This window comes from Protopterus annectens, chromosome 2.part1 (assembly GCF_019279795.1).
Source record: "Protopterus annectens isolate FY-2018-M chromosome 2.part1, PAN1.0, whole genome shotgun sequence".
Taxonomy (NCBI): domain Eukaryota; kingdom Metazoa; phylum Chordata; order Ceratodontiformes; family Protopteridae; genus Protopterus; species Protopterus annectens.
This window is the reverse complement of record NC_056729.1, coordinates 1,546,559,930-1,546,573,502: the sequence shown is the minus strand read 5'-3', so window position 1 is coordinate 1,546,573,502 and position 13,573 is coordinate 1,546,559,930.

Below are 13,573 nucleotides of genomic sequence, written 5' to 3'. Positions count from 1 at the left end.
GGGATTTATACCTAGTTTAGTGAGTTTAGTTATAATTCCCGAATGGGGGATGGTGTTGAAAGCCTTGGTGAGGTCAGGATAGGATGTGTGAACCACCTTACCCTCATCTACAGTTTTGGTGACTGCCTCAAAGAAATCGATCAGGTTCAGGAGGCATGATCTGCCTTTCACAAACCCGAACTGGGTGGGGTCCAGAGTTTGGAGGTTACCAATGTCTTTGTTTATGAGTTCCATGATGATACGTTCCATGGCCTTACAGACCAGGCTCATCAGGCTAATAGGGCGATAGCTCCCTGGATCAGTGGTGACCCCCCCCTTTGTGGAGTGGGATAACTATTGTTGTGCACCATTCAGTGGGCACAAAGCCTGATGTGAGACTATGACTGAACATGGTGCTTAGGTGGGAAGCCAGTTCGTTCTGAAGTTCATGTAAAATGCAGCATGGGATGTTGTCCAGTCCCATGGATGCTGTGTTTTTGGCTTTAGAGACTGCAGCTTTTACCTGCGTAGTTGTGATTACAGGGACTCTACATTTTTCCTGTATAGATATGGGCCCTTTAAGGGGTGAGAGGGGGTAAAGTTAGCACTGAACCTATCTGCCAGGGCGTTGGCAATATCAGTTGGTTCTGTAATTTTCATGCCATTGTGCTGTAACTCAGAGCAGATCTAGGTATTGCCATTGAGATTCCTGACATAGCTATAGAATGCTTTGTGGTTGTCCCTAGAATCAGTGGCAATTTTGTTTTCGTAGCTATCTCCTCCTAATGAGAAATGGAAAACGAAGACAAGATATTTTGTTTTTTTACCCTAACTTGACAAATGTTACTTTTTATACTGCTATATGACATGTATATTTATCTGCTGCACACACACACACACACACACACACACACACACACACACATATATGTATATAAGTACGGCTGTCATACCTCTCAGTCTTTTAGTGCAAGAAATCTGGACAAAGCCTGACAATATAAGAGGACAAAGGCCAAAAAAATGAGATATATTTTAAATATTATGCATATAAAGTTAGAAAGTTGCTAGAGTAACAGGATTTGTTGTAACATACATTTTCTGTAAGATTTGAAGTCTGAAACTCAAATATATGTCATCATTTAGTGACTTCAATCCTCAAGACCATCCCAGTGATTTGACAAGAAACCATAAATTTTATGAAGAACAGCCCAAAATTATGAGCCAAAAATCTGGACAGTCTGAGGTATGATGGCTATATACATACACACACACATATAAATATATATATATATATATATATATATATATATATATATATATATATATATACATATATATACACACACACACACACACACACACACACACACACACACACACACACACACACACACACGTGCGCGCGCACAAACACACACACACACACACACACACACACACATGGTTGCAGTTCGCTGTGAACTGCTGTATGTGTTAAGCAGAGGACTGATTGAATGATAGCTGTTGTTATGGTTGGTCAACAAGGATAAGTGGCAAGGCTGGGAGTTTGTGTGTGAGTGTGTGTTTTAGGTTAGGGTAAGGGTTAGGTAAGGCCAGGGGATAGATTTATTGTGTGTGTGAGTGTGAGTTAGGATAAGGGTTAGGTAAAGGTACAGATTTAATGTGCATGTTTGGGTATATATAAGTGGTGAGTGTTCCAGTTATCTTGTGTACTTGGCTTTGTTCACTTTAGTAATACGGGTTAAAATTTGTTTCCTTTTTTGATGTACTATGCATCACTGTTTATTATGTTAACATAATGAATGATCGGGTTTATATTACAAGTTTGAAGTTTGAAAACTTAAATCTCATATGATCGACATTAAATGAGCGAAATTTTCAAAATAGAACGTTTCAACGGAGATCGCCATAGGGAATTTTTCCCTTCACTTCAATGTATTGCGATCTCAGAGTTGGTATATTTAATTAGCGGGGGTGTGTGGGGGCTGCAGGGGCGCTTGCCCCCCTGCATAGAGCATTCAGGTGTTTTTTTTTGTTTTTAGTTTGTTTACATTTTAAGTTCGGTGTTTGAAAACTTCGCTCATATGGAGTAGATCATATGAGATTCGAAGTTTTCAGACTTCGAACTTGTAATATAGACCCGAATGATCAATGTGTTTTTGTGTCAATCATTTTACATTTTGAGTGTGTGTGTGTGTGTGTGTGTGTGTGTGTGTGTGTGTGTGTGTGTGTGTGTGTGTGTGTGTGTGTGTGCATATGTATATATATTTATATATATATATATATATATATATATATATATATATATATATATATATATATACATATACACACACACACACACACACACAAACATACATATACACACACGTTTGTGTGTGTGTGTGTGTGTGTGTGTGTGTGTGTGTGTGTGTGTGTGTGTGTGTGTGTGTGTGTGTGTGTGTGTATACATGTTTATTTGAATTTGTGCAAACATAAGGAGCATAAAAATGAAGCCTAAGTGTACTGACTTAAACTGCACATATACATAATTGAATTTTACTTCAGTAAAAAATTATCACTGACTGGCAAATACACCTGAAACTCTATAAAACCTTCAGGTCTGTGATATTGTTACACTGGTTGATCCTACGCTAGTGTATGGTGTTCACCCAGGTCAGATGTGAAATTTAGCGTAACAATGAACAGAATGAAAAACCTGCATGGGACAGTCGTTGTTTAGACACCCAGAAAGTGAAAAGTAGTTGTTGGAATAAATCACAGTTAACAGCAGGTAGGAGGATGATAAATCTGTGTCAGCCTTTCTCAGGTGTGTGTGTGTGTGTGTGTGTGTGTGTGTGTGTGTGTGTGTGTGTGTGTGTGTGTGTGTGTGTGTGTGTGTGTGTGTGTGAAAATCAAATGCCAAAGAGTGTGTGTGTGTCAGCTACTTGGAGCAAGGCCACATACTACTGGTTTCACAGAGAGGGTAGTGGAGGACTTGGCTTATAACACTCGGTTAAGGACTCAACTCTACAGTTGTGGTCAGTGTGGAATCTTATTTGGAGCCTGGTGAGAGAGAGGGATACCCAGGCCCAGGATGGGAGTATGTTCTCTGTGTGCTCATAAGGAAAGCTGTGCTTGATGCAGAGAGCTGCATCTGGAAATACTGCGTGTATCTATCTTGGTTCCAAGTGAACATCCCTCACCGGTGTCAGTGGTGAGGACTGAGGGTCCTTGATTACTGACCCAGAGGAGGGGCATCATAGAAGTGATAGGGAGCTGTTCTAAAAAGATGAATGGTGCCTGACATGGAAATAACCCTGGAACTCACTAGCGGAGGGGAGTAATAGTGAGAGAAACCACTAATTTAAAGAAACAGGTGTTCCAGTCAGTACTAGCAAGGCATTATCTCTCTTATTCTGACTTTTAGGCACTAACAGTCCAGGAAGCAACAGCTAAGCCATTCACCATAGTTTCATAGCTTCATAGGTTCATAGATGTTCACTAGGGTAATGACAACATGGACCTTTTTAAGCCTAGCTATGCATCCCAAATCTCTGACAACATTTACAACAGGGGCCTGGAAGATAAACCATTTACAGGTTGCCTGTGTCCATTAGAGACATAGGTGCCAAGCCAGGGATGGATTTCCTGTTCCCCATCCAAATGTCCAAGTTACATTTGAATTGGGTTGGGGGGAACTCTGCTTTACATGGTTGGGGAGCCCGTTCCAGAAAAGGGCTAGTCTCTAGGATACATATCTGTCTCTCCAGTAGGTCCTATTCACATCACAAACAAGGTTTATGTCTTTAGAATGGGTAATTCTGGTACTCTTTGTTTTGTGGATATGCAGGAGGTCCATCAGAGTGGGGTCTGACAATACACAGAGACAGAGTACAGGGATAAGGCCCTGAGGCGGTCTGCAAAGGACATTTTACTTAGCCCTATATTCTTTTATTGAGGAACCTCTGTGGACATTCTATTTGTTGGATATCCCTGGTTAGGTGCATACCAAAGGGGGCACTGTACTCAATGACAGGTCTGATGAATGCTGAATACAGTGGAACAATGACTTCCTTGGACCTAGATGCGATACCTTTGTTTATAATTTGCACAACATAGAATGATTTCCTCACTACTGTAGACATGTGATGGTCAAAGGCTATATTACTGTCTATGTGTTTCCCTAAGTCCCTGACTACTGGGTCATCTCTAAGGAGTATGTTGTTAATATGATAGTTACTGGGGTTGATGACTTCCTAAAGGATACTATTATGCATTTTTTGGCATTTAGTTATAGTCCATGGCTCTGACATTAGTTGTTTGCCTGTGCCAGCCATTCCTGGAGAACATCTGTGTCAGTGTGGGATCAATGACAGCTCCTAATCTGAAATCATCTGCAAATTTAGTCAGCCAGAGACCACTGACATTGGCTTTGACTTCAGAGAAATAAATGCCAAAAAGGAGTGGTCCAAGGACTAATCCCTGAGGGACTCGACTTGTGACTAGCCACTTTGTAGATGTGGACTCTCCAATTCTAACATCCTGGGTCCTGTCTGTGAGCCAGTTTGCTACTCACTGGGTGACATACAGTTTTGTACCTAACCTCCTGAGTTTGTCAACAATGTGTGAGTGAGGTATTGTGTCAAATGCCTTGGCCAGGTCAAGGTAGGCAGTGTGAGCCATTTTCTCCTCACCCATTGCTTTTGTGATCTTCTCAAAGAAATCCACCAGGTTGAGTAGGCATGACCCGCCCTGGATGAAACCAAATTGGGTTGGGTCCATTGTTCGGAGGTTTACTATATCATTATTGATTATTTCCATGATAATTATTTCCATGGCTTTGCATATAAGACTAGTCAGACTTATGGGGCTGTAGTTTCCAAGGTCTGTAAGATGGTCTACCTTTATGCAAAGGGGTGACTGTTGCTGTTCTGCATTTATGAGGCACAAAGCCTGTTTGCAGGCTACAGTTAAATATCAATTCCAGAAGTCATGATAAGTCATGTTTCATGATACATAGAAGGCATCTTGGGATGCCCATTGATGCAGTGCTCTTGGCCTTAGAGAGAGCATTAAGGACCTGTTCCGTAGTGATAGCAGAAGGAGTTATATTTGATGGTATTGCCTGAGGGAAGGTTGAGAGAGAGAGAGAGTGGTAAATAGGAGCTGAATTTGTCAACCAGTAGGTTTGCTATATCATCTGGCTCAGTACAAGTGGCTCCATTTACAGTGAGCTCTGCACATAATTGTGTATAGCCTTTGAGGCTGCAGACATAGCTAAACAATGCCTTCTGGTTGTCTTTGGTTTGGAAGGCCAAATTTACCTCAAATTTGGTTTTGGTAGACTTTATTTGTCCACTGAGTTGTTTGTTTAGTTGATGAGAGTGCTTTTATCATGCTGGGTTCTGCACCTCATAATTTTTGCCATGATTTTTTTCCTTCTGTTATACAACCTATTGATTTTGTGATTCCACCAGGATGGCTTGTTTTTTGAGTTAGTTCTGTACTTCTTCCTGTGGGTACAGCTGTCTCTACGCAGCTATTAACATACTTGTATAGAATTTCTGTGAAAAGTTCTGCATAGGCAGAAGTGTTCTCAGGGTTTATAGGGGCTTGAAATTTTGCCAGGTTATCACTTAATAGCAGGAAGTTAGCCTTAGAGTAGTTTCTGAATATTCCAGGGTTAGCTGGGGGTCTAGGTTTAATTTTTACTTCAAAGGAGACCATTTAGTGGTCTGAGCTTACCAGGAAAGACATTATACTAGGGAGTGTGCAGCTCTCTCCCATATCAGTGAAGACCAGATCCAGTATGGTTGCACCCCAGATTGGTGTATTGACAATATGGTCCAGGGAGTTTGTGTTTACAAAATCCGGGAATCTCTGTGCCTGTAGGTTTGGTGTCGTATATGATTCCCTGTTAATAGTGGGGTAATTAAAGTTGCCCACAAATATGGTACTGGATTGGATACTGAGTGCTTCCAATAAGTTGAAATGCATGTTATGAGTTTCTTGGGTCATAGAGAGGGACCTATAGCTTGCAAGGAAGTGTTATTGGTTTTTGTCGATTGTGATTTGAACACAGAGTAGCTCAAGTGCATTGTCCCATTTGATCAGCCTTGAGGAATATTTATTTTTGATGTAAATCAAGGCACCTCCATCTTTGCTCACTGTGTAGTAACTAATGTAAATGTGTGGAAGGCATTATAACCTTGCACTGTTCATGTGCTCTCCACAGTTTTAAGCCATGTGTCAGTGACCGCATTGACATCAGCATTTTTTACAGTGAAGAGAGCTTCTAGGGAGTGAGTTTTTTGTTTAGATGCCAAAATGAAAGTCTGGGTGTATGAGGATTTTTGACAGCCCACAGGGAACACCCATATGATATCCATAAAGAGGAAGTTTTTGAAAATCATCTGGTGAGTTATGAGGAAGAGGCAGGAGACTGTCCAGGCTGTTCACAGCAATGATAGAGAAACACTAACCTCCATTAGGGACATTGTTAGAAGGTAAAACATGCCCTTTAAGCAACATCTGGACCCAGTGCTTATGCTGTATTCTGAAAAGGCAGACCAAGAAGCAATTATGGAACTGATTGCATTTCTGTAGATGAGGTCACTGTAGCAGTTAAGCACTTCTGCTGTGGCAAGACTGCAAGAGTTGGTGGGATTCAAGTCAGAACTGCTGAAATACCTTGTTTTTTTATCCTGGTAAATAACCTTTTCCAATACTGTGTGAAGGCAGGCAGCATATCAGGACTGGCAGACTGCAGCAGTGGTCCCCATGTTCAATAAAGGGATGGGAGCAGGAGTGTATGTTCCAGTGGCACAAGGATCATGGTTCTCAGTTTCACTCAGATAACTTATACTATACCATCAGAAAGGAGGATTAGTCTAATAGTCAAGCTCAGATTTAGTAAGGGCAGTGCAGATTCTGCTTGATCACGCAACAGTGGTTAAATGTTTGGCTTTACACAGATATAGTGTGAGGGTCATGGGAATGTGATAGTACCATCTACATGTATTCTGTGGATCAGAAAAAGGCATGAAGTTGTGTGTTCTGGAGCATCTTGGAATTAATGCTGCAGCAATGCTAGTTTCTAGTGTCTCTGCAGCGTGCCTTTAGGCCATAAATTTGATGGCTGACAGTTGTGCCAACATTTTCAACAGTGTCACTGAAAAGGAAAATGGCAGCAACTTGGTCTTCAAATTCACTGCACAAGGCAGTCCTCAGTCATGTGACTCATATATGCATTGTAACTGTACAGTACTACCGCTTCTTAGACTCATCAGCATAGCACAAGCAGAGCAACCCTGTGTTTCTTATGCTTAGTCAAACACTCTGCTTGTGCTATGCTGACGAGGTCATAACAAGGCCGAAATATGCATATCCATAGCTAGTGGGGTTTGGCTTTATTGGCCTGAAATTGTCCATTAAAACGACTTTAAATGTAAAAATCATGGGCAATCAGAATCGCCATATAGCTGAAACACCTGATGTTCATAGGGATCATTTACATATATCCCATGTGCCTCTGTCACAGGAGGTTGGAGAGGTCACTCATTGGAAGTTCTAGCTTGGCTGGGGTTTTCATTTTGTTTTTACTGAAAGGCTTAAAATACAAATGATATTTCACAATAATCATTAGCAAGCTTTTGAAGAAAAATACAGCCATAAATATTGAAGTGAAGGGGAAAAAATACAACTGTTAATTCTTTTACTATTTATTGCTAAGACAAAAGATCAAGTTAAACAAAATGGTTCAGGATAGAAAGAGGGGGAAAATCTAGTCAAAGGTTGACTATCACCCTTAACCTATATACATTCAGAAACAGATAGGATAAGCTTTATCCTTCTGCATTGTACCGTATAGCTCTCTACATATTATGGTTATGTTTAAATAATGATAAGACTGTAAACAAAATTCAATAAAAGTGTATGTATCAATCAAGACATCAAAACAATCAATCTGGATAACCGAATGATAGAAAACAATAAATTATTGGATAGCACAATATATCATGGCATCCAGGATTGGTAAATAATATATACTGTTAAATGATGACCCATGTTTTGAAGTATTATGTAGATGTAGAAAGAACTTCCTACATAGGTCAGAACCAAAGGCTTGATTAAAAATTATTGACAAAATCAAGAATGGAAAGTAAACAAAAAGGGGAGGGGAATAAGCTTTACGGCCATTACTGGAAGGCATGCAAAGGGGCTAGGATGTTTTAAACCAGATATGAGAATTTAGTATCCATTATCTAAAATCAGTAAAGGTGTCCTTATACTGTATTATTTTATAGTCTGTAATCCCAGCTCATCATTTCAGCATATTAAATCTTGACAAAAAGTACCCAATATTCCAGTACGGGCAAGGTTCCTTCAATATCAAGTAATTGTCTTCCTGTCACCATGGTTACTATTAATAATACATGAGTTTCTGGTTTAGTGCATGTAGTCTGAATTATAGCATTAAAGGGAATAATCTCCTAAGAAAACTGAAAGGGTTTCATCAAATGAGACTGGCAGTCGGAACCCATGCTATGTCAGAAGGGCTGAATAGTTTGGCAGTTGCTACAAATACACTGGCAGGTTCCTAAACAATTACTATTACACTTCAAGCAGGATTCAGAAATCACAGGGTTAAGCGTTTTATTAGACATTACGAGTTTCCAATGGATATACCTACATTTGAATATTTGCTGTCTAGGAACATGAGTAGTATTATGTGTACTAGTAACTGTCCTCAAGGTCAGAGCATTGTTTCCAAGGGATATCCAACTCATCCTAATTGGCTAGTCTTACTTCATGAACCACATCTTGTAGACTCTAATCTATCAACTTACAGAGTTAGAAAGCATATTTGTCATGTTTAATACAGCTAACAGAAATATTATTAGGACATTGAATTATGGAGGGAAATGTTAGAGGTGCTAGAGTTGCTACTAAGGAAGTATTATAGTTGGCGATACTTAAAATGACACTTGACATTTAGGCTGTAATCATGCTGCAGACATTGCCAAGTTTCTTTTTGTGAAAAACTTAAGGCAAAATAGTCTAAGGCCGTCAGGTATCTTTCTTGTGCATCCATGAGAAATATTAAGAAAAACTGCTCTTAAGGCCTTTGCTGAATTAAAAAGGACATATCCCTCAGTATTGATCTGGGAAAATAATGTGCCCATTTGGGGACATCCAGAGCTATAAATAGGAGACTCTTGGTTGTGGTGGCCAGATCAGATTCAGGTAGACCACCTGTCAGTGCAGATCAGTGATAGAAATTAATTTGCATCATTTTATAACTTACAGGAAAGGTTTCGCCTCCCCAGTGCAGATCGATGGAGGTCTCTCTGGGTTTGTCATGCCTTTTTTTTATTCTTTTTCTTTTATAAAGAAGACTCGCATGAAATTTTACATGCTCTTAGGTGTTTACTTTAGATTAACAGGCACTGCAGTAAATGGAAACCTTTTTAAATTCACCCATCTATGCAGGCTATTAAAAGATAGGACTGTTCCACCTGCCCAAGAGCCTCTGAAGCTTTTTTAGAGTTGTTTGGGGAGGAAGATATAGAGGATTTAGTAAAGGATATGAGATGATTTGTAAAAATCTTGTGTCACAAGTTGAAATTAGTTTACAATAGTTATTGAACTCCTTGGAAACTAAAGGAGAATGTTTTTAGTAAAGTTGAAGTATGTGAGGCTTGTAGGCTTACCAGAGTAGTTACCATAAATGCTGGACTTGCGCCCAAATGGTCCACTGTAGAAACTCATGAATTACCTAATCACACTGGGGAAGGAGATCCCCTGTAGATCACAACTGTGGATTCTGCATGATTTAGTTGGCTACTCAAACTGGAAGTGACAACCAGGGAGTGGATCATTACAAGGTTGTACATTTCCTTGGAGTGGTACTTTCTAGAGAGGCTGTCTTCCATGAGTTGGGTAAAATTTGTGTGAAGATATGGTCATTTATTTTACATGCCTCACTGCAAATGAGAGGATGCAGAATATAGTAAATTGGCTTGTGAACCAGGCAACGCATTAGATTAGGGTAGGTTTACCTCTCTAATGCTTTTAATTTCAGAATAGGGCTGATAGTAATGTTCTCATTAAGACCTGGCCAGTTCCCTGCATTTAAATGTAACTGCCAATTTAATTCTCTTTTTTCCAAAATAATGACCAAGCCCCACCTCTTATGTCAGTGCTAATACTATCTATAATAATAAAAAATTAAACTTGTGATTAATGTTCTCCATTATATGCTTACTTAGGGCATTGGTCTCCTTTTTATTTTTAATATGATATAGATGTTCATATATACATTTTTTTAAACTTCCGGTCAGTCTTGCCAATGTAATAACAAGGACAGACACTGCACATAGGACAATAAATAACTTTCTCTGAGCCACAATTGTATTCCTGGTTAATCTTAATCTCTACATTGTTGATGTAAAATGTGTTCCCCTCTTTTATGTATCTGCAGTAGTTACATCTACCACATTTATTCATAAAACCAGAACTGTGGTTGGAATAGATATTACTAGTCTCAAATATATTTTTTATGTTCTTACCTCTTGTGTATACTATGATGGGCTGTAATGCTATCAAAGGTCTAATGTTCTTTTCATGTCTAAAGACAGACCAATTTTTTACTAAAATGCTCTTAGCATAAAACTATCTTGTGTAAAAATAGTGATAAAGGAAGTTTTAAAATCTCAGTTGTAATGTTGTCATGTTGATTAGTAGATGTAACATTTATAGTAGCATCACATGAAAGTAGAGGCAAATAAAAACCACGCTCCCTCTTAACAACCTCAATCATAATGTCACTTATAAATTTAAAAGGGTACCTTCTTTTCACAAACATCTGTTTTAAATTATCCCATTCATCCATGAATTCCTCCATGCCAAACACCATATGTGCTGCCCACACGAATTGGCCCTTTACAATTGCCTTCTTTTGTTTTATATGGTGGGTACTGGAGAAATGCAGTAAAGAATTCGAGTACATACTTTTTTCTAAAAATATTTGATACAAACTTCTTGTTTAGATAATCTTTCACCGTGAAAATTTTTAAGTAAGAAATCATGTTGAGGTCACTGGTGTGAGTGAACTTTAAAAATTCTGTGGTAGTTTCAATATAATCAATAAAATTATCAATAACATCAATAGGTCCATCCCAGAGAACAAACATATCATCCAAAAACCTGGTATAGAAATTAATATGCTTAAAATAGCATGAGGGAAATACATTTTTTTCTCCCATTGCCTGACCACAATATTAGCATAGAGACCACCACATGCAGAGCCCATAGCCACTCCCTCTTGTTGCAAATATATTTCTTTGTTAAACAATATAAAATTATTTTTAAGGACCATTTCCATCAATTGTGTATGGACTAAAACATCAAAATGTGCAATGCCTTTTTCATGAAGGTACTCTGTAAACCAATCTAACCCTGTATCATGGGATATGACTGAATACAATTCCTTAATGTCAATGGTTATAAAAATATACTTGGTGGCTTTGCAGTTGCCCGTCCATACTGTATATTTGATCTAGGAATTCCTCCCAGTCTAGTGTCATTATTTCATTCTACCTAATAGAGAGAGAACATTTGAGAAAGCTAACCCAGTTAGATACTTAACCTTGAATTATCTTCTGTTCCAGCTTTCTCCTTTTCCACTTTACTAAAAAAAAATTCTAAGTTTGTTTCCCTCCTTTCCTGTAACTAGTCTAGTCCAGATACAGATTTGCTGTATCCAGGACTGATTGTAAGTTCCTGAGCCCCCAAAGCCTGTATGTGTTGGAGGGAAGCCTGCTAGCTTATCAGTGGGAGTGTTAAGCACTAGGTAACTTATCTACCGCACAAGGAGTGGTTTATGGCCCAGAAATTGTAGTTATTGGCTGTTTGGGCATTTTTCCCATCTTTTTCAACTTCCTGATTTAAAAGCCCGCATTTGCACTTGTTTCCCCCCTTTCCTGTAACTAGTCTAGTCCAGATACAGATTTGCTGTGTCCAAGACTGTTTGTAAGCTTCTGAGCCCCCAAGCCTTTCTGTGTTGGTGGGAACCCTTCTAGCTTATCAGTGGGAGTGCTAAGCACTAGGTAGCCTATCTACCACAAGAGGTGTGGTTCTTGGTGCAGAAATTACAGTTTGTTGACCATTTGGACAGTTTTTTGATCTCTCTCAACTTTCCGGTTTAAAAACCCACATTTGTGCTTGTTTTCTACCTTTCCTGTAACAAATCTAGTCCAAATACAGACTTGCTGTATCCAGGACTGTTTGCAAGCTTCTGAGTGGTGCGAGAGTCTGCTTTTCAATTTTTCACTTAGATCTACTAGTTCTCTCCTCTCCTGCACTTAAACTAGCTTATTAGTCTACCACTTTACCACACTTCTTGTAGAAATTATTGTAGCACGCAAAAGTGCTACCAGCACTAAACGTTCTACACGGAAACAGATCCAGTACTTATCATCAATGCCCACCCATCCAGGCATCTCTAAAGGTCAGTTTCTTGTGCTTTCTCTTATTAACCTGGTGAAATTGGGCATCCTGAGGCAATGTAGCAACTGCCTCATGTACACCGACAACCCTCTCCTCTTACCTTCCAACACTCAGATTGAGAGAGATGCACTTATATATCCCAATTGGAAGCCACTCACTCTCCAGCTAAGACCGGAATAGTTGGTCAAGAAGAAAAGGTAAAAAATTGCACCACACCACATGGAACACATAGCCTTTCAGAACACACACCAGAACTGCCTTCACATAAAAACACAAACCACACACCCACCTTCGCGGAGGCTCTCAATAAAAATCTACCCAAGCAGCAGAGACCTCCAAGGCAGAAACACACTTGACCACCACAACACAACACTAATCATGAGACACATAACTCCCCTACACAGTGTACCACTCAACCAAAGCCCCTAAAGCAAAACAGCATGCCCATCACACTAGTCATAGGTGACTCGATAGTAAGGCACACTGATGTACCACTCACTAGGTTGAATACGGAGACATGAACAGTCAGTTGCCTGTCAGGTGCCAGGATCCACCACATAATGCACACACTCATGTCCCTCAACAACAGGTACAAATATGACTCTGTCATTGTACATGTGGGTGTGAACGACCTGAGATAAACCTCCTTGGACTACATGAAAAGAGACATGGAGTAGCTCTCGGATTATGTAGCCCAGGCGGGTATGACCCAAACCCTGACCAGCATCCTACCATCACCCAGAATGACAGCACAGTACAAGCAGAAAATGATTGATTTCAACAATTGGCTAAGTTTCTGGTGTCATTATAAGGGGATCCAGTCTCTGTCTGCCTGGGATGACATGAATGACAGACCTCAAAGCTTTGCCAGAGATGGCCTGCATCTGTCACCGCTGGGCTTCTGGATAGTGGCCACAGCTCTTGCCACCCCTACAGTGCCTTTTTTAGGTGGTGTTCCAAAGACCAAATTACCACCATAACAGCTACAATCAAATGCAATCTGAGGGTCATGCTGATCAACGCTAGAAGTCTAAATCTCATAATGCACTAGCTCGAAGCACTCCTTAAAATGGAGAATATCGACATTTGTGCTGTAACAGAG